This window comes from Garra rufa, chromosome 2 (genome assembly GCF_049309525.1).
Source record: "Garra rufa chromosome 2, GarRuf1.0, whole genome shotgun sequence".
NCBI classification, from domain to species: Eukaryota; Metazoa; Chordata; class Actinopteri; order Cypriniformes; family Cyprinidae; genus Garra; species Garra rufa.
In genome coordinates, this window is record NC_133362.1 from 4,414,661 (window position 1) to 4,424,733 (window position 10,073).

At 39.1% G+C, this 10,073-nt stretch overlaps 1 long non-coding RNA gene across 1 annotated transcript; it reads left to right on the forward strand.

Annotated features, from left to right (window-relative positions):
• Nucleotides 1–393: 393 nt before the first annotated feature.
• Nucleotides 394–2,873, forward strand: LOC141326544 (uncharacterized). Its single transcript, XR_012353914.1, has 2 exons — nt 394–452; nt 813–2,873. It is a non-coding gene; the product is annotated as an uncharacterized lncRNA (long non-coding RNA).
• Nucleotides 2,874–10,073: the final 7,200 nt, after the last annotated feature.

Consider the following 10,073-nt stretch of genomic DNA (forward strand, 5'->3'; position numbering starts at 1 on the left):
GTTTAAATAAGGAATCTGTTTTGAAGTGCTTTTCCCCTCATTGTATATAAGGGTAAATGGTCTCGCCGGAGTCACTCTCAACACAGGCTTTATGAGAAGAAATATTGCGTGTGCTTCATCTCCATATGGTGAGCGTCGTGGGTAATTGTGATCTAATTGCCTTATATGTTTGCACTCAGGGCCATTCGCCTCGCCAGCTGTCATCAGAGCCGCCGGGCCGAGCTCATATTAGCTCTGCAGTTACAGGGCTCCGTAACTCTCTGTAGTTTCTCAAATAAATGAGCATGTAGAGTAAATTTGAAGCAGATTTTCGAGTCATGTGTTTGTGGCCAAGGCCTGATGGATCTGAATACATGTCAGATGTAGGTCAGTAAATGAGATGTCTGTCTCGTCCTGCAGGTCCTGGTGCATTAGCTCAGGCTGCTCTCGAGGCTGATTTGCATGGTGTGAAGGTAATGTGCTGCTGTTGTCTCTCAGTAAAGCCAGTAATGATGCACTGATGTTTAAACTAATGCGAATTCACTGAAAACATGATATTTACAAGCATAGGGTTAGGATTAGGTTAGTTTGTTCAGATGTCACATTGCTGAACAAAGTTTTTCCACAATACATATTTGCTTTACAAAGGTTAGGTCCACAAAAAAGTTAATAACAAGTCAAATTAAAGACAAGCTTCATTAAAATATACCATGTTTTGCTCTGTTATTTCACCATACATTCTTGCTCATTAACATCATGTCTATTTCGGACCACACATAGAAAATAGCATATGAAGAAGAATTGAAATGACAACACTATCTTTATTTTTGCAGGTGTCCAATTGTCGACAGAAAAAATCATTACACACCTACATTCACCTTGTGAATCAGTGAGTGGTTCTCAAACGGAAGGCTGCATATCTCGGCTGCCACGTCATCAAATGTCGCAGAGGGCCGTCTCAACCGGAAGGACCGTTGAAAGGCAGCCTTCATTTTGCCTCCTTCATTCAGCTTAATTTGTTGGGTGAATGGGACATATCCTTTGCGACCTTCAATCACCCACAATCCTGTGTACACATTACAATTCATGAAAATACACTGACGGGAAAAAAAAAACAGGTCAGTACTGAGCTTGGTTGAATTTATTATGAAATGCAAGACAACAATTATGTTTTGGGACATAAAAGCATAAATGATATCTTTTGTTTTAAATCACTCAATCAACACAAATGTGCCAATAATATAAACCACTGTTTTTTTTTTTTTTTTTTGCTTTTTAATGCAAAGTATTTTTCCAAAATTAAGTTATATTATTATTTTCGTGCTGTGACGGTGAGGGTGGGAACAGCTGTTTATCGTGTCTTTGGGTGCCACCTTGTTCCAGTGACGTCATACTGTCACCCACATCACACGTGTAGGTTTCTCTTGCAAAAAAACAGAGGTGTTAATTATTGGACCTAAAACCTCCACAAGCAATAACCTAGAACACAGTCTAATACTAGATGGCTGCTCTGTAAATTCGTCGCCATCAGTCAGGAACCTAGGTGTGCTATTCGATAGCAATCTCTCCTTTGAAAGCCACATTTCTAGCATTTGCAAAACCGCATTTTTCCATCTTAAAAATATATCGAAATTACGACCTATGCTGTCAATGTCAAATGCTGAAACATTAATTCATGCGTTCATGACCTCAAGGACAGATTATTGTAATGCTTTATTGGGTGGTTGTTCTGCACGCTTAATAAATATACTCCAGCTGGTCCAAAATGCAGCAGCTAGAGTTCTTACTAGAACTAGAAAGTATGACCATATTAGCCCGGTTCTGTCAACACTGCACTGGCTCCCTATAAAACATCGTATAGATTTTAAAATCTTGCTAATTACTTATAAAGCCCTCAATGGTTTAGCTCCTCAGTACTTGAACGAGCTCCTATCGTATTATAGTCCTTCACGTCCGCTGCGTTCTCAAAATTCTGGCAATTTGATAATACCTAGAATATCAAAATCAACTGCGGGCGGCAGATCATTTTCTTACCTAGCGCCTAAACTCTGGAACAATCTACCTAACACTGTTCGGGAGGCAGACACACTCTGTCAGTTTAAATCTAGATTAAAGACACATCTCTTTAACCTGGCTTACACATAAAAACATTAACACATTCCTATAATTCAAATCCGTTAAAGGATTGTTAGGCTGCATTAATTAGGTCAACCAGAACCGAAAACACTTCCCATAACATCTGATGCACTCGTTGCATCGTAAGAAGAATGGCATCTACGCTAACATTAGTCTGTTTCATTCTTATTCCGAGGTCACCGTAGCCACCAGACCCAGCCGTATCCGGATCAGATGGTCACTGCAGTCCCCCGGATCCAGTCCGCACCAGCTTAGATCATGGATCACCACCTAGAGATGACTTCAATAGCCATGGATGTCAACCAGATGAGCTCCAGAGACGGATCATCACTAAAGACCTTGCCAACCTAGACGGCCATCGGTGCTACTCCACGGGAGCCTGGTGAGTTCTCTACAATCGGACATTGGTACAAACTGCTGGTTTGGTCTGGCTAGAGGAGAAGTGGTCCCCCGACTGAGCCTGGTTTCTACCAAGGTTTTTTTTCTCCATTTCTGTCACCTGTGGAGTTTTGGTTCCTTGCCGCTGTCGCCTCTGTCTTGCTTAGTTGGGGACACTTTCCAGCGATATATCGTATACTATTTGAACTGAACTGACGATGATATCACTGAATTCATTGATGAACTGCCTTTAACTGAAAATTGATTGTTTACAATAATACATTACTTACACTCTATTGTGCTGTTTAAATACTGTGCAGTTGCTTTGACACAATCTGTATTGTTAAAAGCGCTATATAAATAAAGGTGACTTGACTTGACTTGAATTTGTTTCTGTTCTAAACTCTGAAGATGACCCAGATTCAGTTTCCTCTGAGGCTTCATTTGGGATGTTGTTGTTGTTGTATGTTTTGTGTCTCAGCAGTCTTTTAGTTTGAAAGGAAATTGAACAATATAAACATGAAACGATCTGTTGTGAATGGAAAGAGACTTTAACTCTGCAGCTTGATCTCAGTCACAGACACCAGTTATTCAGTGAATCCCCCAAATAAGGGTTAGGGTTAGGGTTTATTAATTATTGCACTAGTTGGATGGCAACAGTTTAACCCATTTGATGTTTTTTGATCAAATTAATGTTATACTGAAGAGACATGTATCCTCATTAGTCAATTATTTGTAAACTGTATGTATGTGTTTCTCCGACTGCAGGACTGAAAGTACAATGAAAAGACACTGCATCAACATCTGTGCATGAGTCAAGACACGTACCTCTGTTTGTGGCATGTTTGTTAGTTTTTAAGTTGTCAGTGTTCAAGAGAGGTCGACATTACTGCATAAACAAGTTGCTTTGTTCCATTCCGTTCAGTGCTCATTACAGTGATTGAGTGAGTGACGAGTTAAATGCTGGTGTCACTTGTCAGTAACTGAAGTCTCAGCAGAATGAGATCAAACACTCAGAAGAGGAGTCACTCTGTCTTGAACTGAAGAATGTAAAGTGTGAACATGACTCAAGGCTTTACAAAAGCGACTTATTGGGCCGGGTGATAAATCAATATAAATGGGATCATTGCCTAAATCATTGCTTGTCCATCACTCAAAAGGAATTCATAATTCAAATAGCTTTATTGGCATGCCACAAAGAAGGTTTTAAATTGTGAAAACATAGCAACTTTAAATATACATGCATACACATTTACACACAAATACATGTAGCTAAAGAAAAATAAATGATTGTGCAACAAAGTACAAATAAAGTTTAGGAATAGAGCAGCTTTTTATGTAAAGTTTGCCTTTTTCTGCGTGATGTCCAATGTTTAAGTTCTTCTCCGGTTGTGGTCTTGCTTGTTCCTCTGTTCATCTGTATGGTCACCGTGTGTTTGCAGAGTGTGTTTATGCTCAGGATGTAGGATTGGCCATTATTCTCAGGGTATTCTAAAAGTTTAGATGGTCTGAGAACATTCCAGTTCATTTTTTTTTTGCACTGTTGCCTTTGTTTAATGTTTCAGATATTTTTTCTTTCTGTGTTTCAATCAATTGATTTGTTGCAGCTGTTATTTTTTTTCCGATGTTTAGGTTAGATTCTCTGGAGTCAGCTCTTGCTAGCTTAATCCTTCCTTTTTTCCTTTTAATTATTAGTCTGTATTATCTAATATTCAGTTTAAATCAGTGTGCTTATTTCCTAATTAACTGCAAATCTTCAAATTACTGTGATGATGATGTATGTTTTTCTAACCAGTTCTTCATTAGCAGGGACTGAGGAATCAAAGGCAACAAGCCAGTCAGTTTTTCTAATCTATTAGACCGGAGAACGCTTGATCTGAACTTCCTACAGGTTTGGCAGAGACGAGGCGTGTTTATGAAGACTCTGCACTTTATAAATCTGGTTGAGGTTCTAAAAGGCTTACAGGAAGATTTGATGGTTGCTATTTTTGTCCCTCATCAGGCCGATATGCGGCTGGCACTCTTTTGTGGCCACACATGTGACAATGCACGCGTGTGATTTACTAACTCAATTTATGCTAATAACAACCAAAGTAAACAGATCAGTGAAATCCTGTTAGCAAGTGCTGTGGTCAGCATGTCCCCTGTGTTTAATACATCAAGAGAAAGCAATTAGCGAAGATTTTAAAACATCTGAACATTTACGTGATTTATTTTTAGACAGTTATAGGCTGTTATAAAATGCCTGGACTGTCTATCCAAAGATTGAGTATCAATTAAAAAAAAAAAAAAAACTGTTGGTCTCTATACTTTGAAGCAAATACCTGAAGGAATACTTTAATTTAACTGATAATAGTGTGTGTCATTAAACAAAGGCTGTGTCTTTGAGAGGAACATTCAGCTTCTTTGGGGGTGTCTTAAGAAAATAAATCGTTTTGGCCCCTTCTAAAGATTCAAAAAATCAACTATAGAATTTGTACCTTCAGCAGAAAAAATATGAAAGAAATATAAAGCAATTACTTAGATCTGTGTGCTGCAGTTGATGAAGACATAGTGTTATAACCACAGTGCAATATTGATTAAACATTTTTTTCTTGTTCAAACATCACTGATAAACTTTATTACCTAAAATCAGTGAAAAGGCTTTTAGAGCTGGTATGTATCTGAGGCTCACTAATCTCTCATTTTCACATACAGGTTTGTGCCAAAAAATTAGAATAGATGGCCAATTAGTAACTTGTTATAATTTTTATGCATGCGTGGGGTGAGGAGCATGCGTGAGCTGTGACGATCTCGTGAGACAGCGGGTGTGATCCATCATGGCGGCGCGCTGAACGCAACTATAAACAAAAACAAACAAACCGATCTATATTTAAAACTACTAGTACACATTCCAACGCTTTAATATTAGAACCGGATTAAACCCAAAAGTGGAGACCTTGGAAAACATCATAGACCACTACTTCAGCAGACTCATCAACATGCCACAACCAAAAAAGAAACAACCACGCCGGGAATACTCAGCAGAGTCAGAGGAAGATCCCACAACGACAACAATAGAGGTGGGTCTTCTAGAATCGATCAACAATAAACTGACAATTCTTGAAATACTCCATCAGGACATCAAAGATCTTAAATCCAGTCTCGACTTTAGTCAGTCCCAGATAGATTCGCTGCAAAAAGAAAACAACAAAATGCATGCAAAATTATCAGAACTCACAACAACAATTAACAGTATCAAAACTGAAAATAAACTGCTGAAGGAATCCATATTAGACATTCAGTGCCGTAGTATGCGAGACAACTTGGTCTTCTCAGGCATACCAGAACAAACCCAAGATAACCCGGAACAAGCGATCAAAGATTTCATGCATTCTGCTCTCAAACTCCCAAAAGAAACGGTCAATAATATAACTTTCCACCGCGTTCATCGCCTCGGATCTATCAACAATAAAAACCCCGACACTAAACGTCCACGTCCCATCGTTGCAAAATTCGAACATTACAAACAGAAAGAACTCATCAAGAGAATCAGAATCAGAATCAGAATGAGCTTTATTGCCAGGTATGTTTACACATACTAGGAATTTGTTTTAGTGACAGAAGCTCCACAGTGCTACAGAATGACATTGACAAAACAACACAGATTATAAAAAGAACAATATACAAGTATACAAGACAGACAATGTGCAAAAATAGCAGACCCAATATACAAAAATATTCAATTTACTATGTACAGGTATATAAGGTGCAATATTTGAATGTAAGTAAGTATGTGCATTAAATAAAAAACTGAGAAATGAGTAAGGAGTGTATAATAGTGTTGTATGTTCCATGATCAAGTGTTCATGAGATGGATTGCCTGAGGAAAGAAACTCTGTGTCTGGTCGTTTTGGTGCTCAGTGCTCTGTAGCGCCGACCAGATGGTAAAAGTTCAAAAAGGGAGTGTGCTGGATGTGAGGGGTCCAAAATGATTTTGCCAGCCCTTTTTTGTACTCTGGATAAGTACAGATGCTGAAGGGTAGGGAGGGTTGTACCAATGATTCGTTCAGCAGTCCGGACTATTCGACGCAGTCTTCTGAGATCAGAGTTGGTAGCTGAGCTGAACCAGATGGTAATTGAAGTGCAGAGGACGGACTCAATGATGGCAGAGTAAAACTGTTTCAGCAGTTCCTGTGGCAGGTTGAGCTTCCTCAGCTGGCGGAGGAAGTAGAGCCTCTGCTGGGCCTTTTTAGCAATGGAGTCTATGTGAATGTCCCACTTCAGGTCATGAGAGATGGTGTTGCCAAGGAACCTGAATGACTCCACTGTGTTTACAGTGCTGTTCATGATGATGAGTGGGGGAAGAGCAGGGGGGTTCCTCCTAAAGTCCATGATCATTTCCACAGTTTTGAGCATGTTGAGCTCCAGATTGTTATGACTGCACCAGACAGCCAGCTCTTTGACCTCCTGTCTGTAAGCAGACTCGTCACTGTCCTGAATGAGGCCGATAAGTGTGGTGTCATCTGCAAACCTCAGGAGCTTGACATTGGGGTCTTTAGAGGTACAGTCATTAGTGTACAGGGAGAAGAGCAGTGGGGAGAGGACACAGCCCTGAGGGGCGCCAGTGCTGATAGTACGGGTGCTGGATGAGAATTTTCCCAGCCTCACTAGCTGCTGCCTGTCTGTCAGAAAGCTGTTGATCCACTGACAGACCGAGGTGGGCACAGAGAGCTGAATTAGTTTGGGCAGGAGGAGGTTTGGGATGATAGTGTTGAAGGCTGAACTGAAGTCCACAAACAGGATCCTCACATAAGTCCCTGATTTATCCAGATGTTGCAGGATGAAATGTAGACCCATGTTCACTGCACCATCTACAGACCTGTTTGCTCGATAAGCAAACTGCAGGGGGTCCGGTAAGGGTCCGGTGATGTCCTTCAGATAAGCCAGAACGTCGTTTTTTTCAAACGACTTCATGACGACAGATGTTAGCACCACAGGTCTGTAGTCGTTAAGTCCTTTAATTATTTTTTTTTTTTTTCGGTATGGGGATAATCGTTGACTGTTTGAATGTGGCGGGTACTTCACACAACTCCAGAGACCTATTGAAGATCTGTGAGAAGATGGGCGCCAGCTGATCAGCACAGGTTTTCAGACAGGCTGGTGTCACACCATCAGGGCCTGGTGCCTTTCTTCTTTTGTTCTTTTTGAAGACCTTGCGCACCTCATCTTCACTGAATTGAATGGGAGTTGCAGGAGTGGGGGAGAGGGGTGATGTTGGAGGTGTAAATGGTGTTTCTTCAAACCTACAATAGAACTCGTTCAGATCGTCTGCCAGTTGCTGATTCTGCATAGTGCTGGGGGATGGTGTCTTGTAATTGGTGATGTCTTTTTGACCTTTCCACACTGATGAAGAGTCACTGGAATGAAATTGGTTCCTGATTTTTTCAGAATAATTCCTTTTTGCCACTTTGATCTCCTTTTCCAGTGTGTATTTGGCCTGTTTATACAAAACTTTCTTCCCCTTTCCAATAAGCATCATCTTTGGCATGACGGAGCTGTCTGAGTTTTGCAGTGAACCATGGTTTGTCATTGTTGTAAGTTAACCCCCTGGGGTCCAAACACGCGTATACGCGTTTTGTGGCAGTTTCCCAAAAGGAACTTCAATTACTCTGTCATTTCTGATTGTACAGATAAAAGCAGTACATCAATCGAATCTGTAAAGGGTCTACTTTTATTTGTATATACTCACAAAACCAAAAAAATATTGTGATTTTACAAAATAAAGAAAACAAAAAGGGTGTGCTGTCTGCCGCGTTGATCTCCGTGATCTTCATTCAGAAACGCGTCGGTAAAATAGACTATAACTCAGCCAATACACAACACAGAGACATGAGCAATATATCTAGAGAAAGCTTGATATCTATACTTTCAAATAAAGTAATGTATATTGAAATCAAATATTCTGTGATAAAGTAATCCGTATGAAACCAACACGATGTCCAGTCTCTCTTGTCTGCTTCATTAGTTTTAATTAGATCACGCCCAAGAGCGATTCTCTTTTCATATTCAAATCGTCCACGTGAGGGCGCCGCGCCAAAAGTAGACGCCCACATCACAGTAAACAAAGGAGAAAGCAGTTTCTTTTCTTTCAAGTTAGTCCTTTCTGGAAGAAGATGGGCTGTCAGGAATAAAACTTACTTCAGAAGATGAACATTAAATGAGACATGGCGTGAACCAGCAGATGAGATATTTACACAAGTAAGTTTTTTTCTTTTATATTTGTAAGTTGTTACTGTGACAGAATGTGCACACATTTTACCAGTTAAGACTTTTTGCCAACTGTATTTCCTGACTACAGCAAGTGAAACATTATAAAGTATGTTTCATTTCACTGCATCTAAATGTCTCATGATGAAAGGATGTTTCAACTTTGGTCGAAAAACGCGCTGGCGCATTTGAGGCACGCTTTTGTAATAACTCCGAAAATAATGTAAAATTCTCCGTCAGTTTTGATCGTACAAATACAACCAATACATCATTTGAAACTGTAGAGGGTATATTTTTATTTGTATACACTGTGCTTATATGAAAATAAGAAAACAGTCAGAAAAAAAAAAGAAAACACTCTGCCTTCACTGTCTCTGTTATATCTTTTCACAGACACATAAATGAAACTAACTTGCATGAAACCTAAATCTAAGTGATTACGTGCCTCACAGACATAATGCATTTACTTGTAGAAAGCTTGAAATGTTTACTTTTACATAAACCAATTCAAATAAAAAACTACTATTCTCTTTTTAAGTAATCTGTATGAAAGGTAGAAGATGTATGGTTTCTCCTGTATCACTTCATTACAAACCTTACACCTGTATTTATCTCACACTGTTTTATTTGCACCTAACTGTTATACGCCTATGCTATACACTACCAGTCAAAGGTACTTTTTTAAAGAAAAATAATTATCTAATTTTGTGAAATAGGTTTACTATGTAAAAAAAACTGCTCACTCAAAAAAAAAAAAAACTTTTAATAATAAAAAGTTTGGCTGGTAGTGTATGTGTTTTCTCCATGTTAGCTCTGTCTTTGTCAGATCATTGTGTTGCTCACATCTACTTGTTTTCTTTGCAGTTTCTGCTGTTCCCCGTTTTCCTGTGTTCAAGTTTCCTGCAAGTGATTTGGATAGTGCACCCTCGACATCTTGACTTCTGTGTTTATTACTTTTGTTCCTAATAAAAAGTTTAACTGCACTTACAAGTGAAAGACAAGTTATTTTGTGTGATAGTTAAATATATTCAAAATACGCTTCAAACTAAATATATATTTATTTTGTCCTTTCATTTTTCCTTTATTCTTTCTGTTGTTTCCTCTCAGTCAGCATCCGACTGAATGGCTCATTATGCGGCTCATTATGCAGGTCTTTGTCTTCTCAGGTGTAAATCACAGCATTATTCATGATCATTCACGCCTCCTCGCATACAGCCATTCTAAACAAAAAGTGTCTTCAAAAATTTAAATCTATATACTGTTTTGTGAAAACAAGTGAACTAGATGATTTTCACATCGTTTGGTAGAAAAAAACCAAGCCTACCACATCC